Source organism: Pteropus vampyrus, unplaced genomic scaffold (genome assembly GCF_000151845.1).
Source record: "Pteropus vampyrus isolate Shadow unplaced genomic scaffold, Pvam_2.0 Scaffold378, whole genome shotgun sequence".
Lineage (NCBI taxonomy): Eukaryota > Metazoa > Chordata > Mammalia > Chiroptera > Pteropodidae > Pteropus > Pteropus vampyrus.
Window position 1 is genome coordinate 311,116 of NW_011889159.1, and position 1,985 is coordinate 313,100.

The 1,985-nt window shown below is 30.1% G+C and overlaps 1 pseudogene; it reads right to left on the minus strand.

The window, feature by feature from the left end:
* Positions 1 to 1,401: 1,401 nt before the first annotated feature.
* LOC111731470 lies at positions 1,402 to 1,520 on the minus strand (annotated as a pseudogene).
* Between the last annotated feature and the right edge of the window lie 465 nt (positions 1,521 to 1,985).

Here is a 1,985-nt window from a genome sequence, read left to right on the forward strand (position 1 = left end):
TTTTGCTCTAACTCACAACCTAGAGAAATGTCTTTATTGGGTATATTTTTATATACTACATATTACTCATGTCTTTATTTTTCTTTCTGTTTTAAAGAACCTGCATCATTCATCAGTAAGTTCCTTCTCAAATACCAAAATTCATAGAATTTAAGCCAATTTTACTCCCTATTGCTATTACAGTATCAAATAGTCTAAAACCAGTGCTATTTCTCTGTACTTTCTCTGTATTACACAGATAATTTATGATATTGTCAAAGATTAAGAATTAACAGTTAACAGATTATACACATTATGAGAAATACTATTATCAAACCAGTCTTTGATACTGAATCCAATGTGATAGTCATAAGCATAAGCAAAGATATGGGGAAAGTTAATAAAAGTATAACATGAAGAAGGAAGATTAAGTGGTATGACTTCTCGATAGGTCCAAAAATAGTAAAAACCTATTGCAACAGTCAAGAAAGTAATAGCTTAATAGGCTCCAGGAAGACAATTTGCTTTGCTCTTCTACCAGAATAAGGGAGCTCTAATCCCAACCATTCAGGTCTTCTCTTAGAACACAACAGGGACATCAATACCAGCTATGTAATACAGCTTTCTTCAAAGAAACAGAGTAGAAATGCTACCATTTCTAGTACAAGTTTAATCTACAAAAAAAGTATGTCATTTTTAGTACCATTTCTAGAACAAGTTAAATCTACAAAAAAAAGTATGTCATTTTTATATGACAGCAACTTTCCTATTGAAAAATGGTTTTAGAACATGTGCAGCTAATTCACCCAATAGAAAATTCAAACAGTAAATATTTAAAGAAGTATTAAGTCTCAATAGCCACTAAATGAATTCCCATTTTAACTACTATAATGTATTTCTTAATATGTATTATATGAGCATAAACAAAATCAGTAATGCTATTATAAAAAAGGTTTTTCATATGTGTTTTTAGATTTAATTACATCTAGATTTAAAGGTCAGTAACAAGTCTCCAAAATAATTAATTATTTATGTGTTTTAGCCCATACTTCCAATTTGAGCATTACTAAGAATATAAAACAAGGGAAAAGGAAACAACTTCTGGAAATATGTTTACGGCTAAGTTAACATAATGGCTAAACTCTAGAAAAGAGTCCAGAGACTTAACCATAGAAGAATTGGTTGTTAATATGATAATATATGGCATTATAATTATAACCAACAATTGTTTTTTCTCTGACTCAGAATTTGCTGAACCAATTGGTAAGATTTCTTCTTTTTCTCAACTATTATATCTTTTAGTTTAAACAATATCTGGAAGTTTATTTTTTTTTCTTTTTTTTTTTAGGTGAGGCAACCCTTGGTTGACCTCACAGATTGCAAGGACCTTGTCAGCTTACAATCTCTTATTTTTTTTTTTAATTCCTATAGCACCTGGTCTTCCTAGATGGTCTCCCATCCAAGTACTAACCAGGCCCAACCCTGCTTAGCTTTTTAGATCAGACGGGATTGGGCTTGTTCAGGGTGGCATGGCTGTAGACATATATTTTAATTTAGATATAATTGATACATAACATTATATTTATTTATAAAAAATAACAATTTAACATTTGTGCATATTACAAAATGGTCACTGCAATAAGTCTAGTTAACATCCATCACCATACACAGTTACAAAATTTTTTTCTTGTGATGAAAACTCTTAAGCTCTTCTCTCTTAGCAACTTTCAAATATACAGTATAGTATTAACTATAGTCACCATGCTGTACATTACATCCCCATGACTTAAGGTTCTCTCCAGTCCTGAGACTGTATATCTTAATTGTCTCATAAAGGACCATCTGCTAGAAATCACAGCACCAAATTAACTGATACAAAAGTGTTTGTGCTATTTGAGTATTATTTTATAAGACTCATTAAGGGATATTTATGAGGGAAATATGTTGTTTACTTAATAACTAAAAATAATAATAATATTTGTTTTCACTTTAGCAAAAGTCTCATA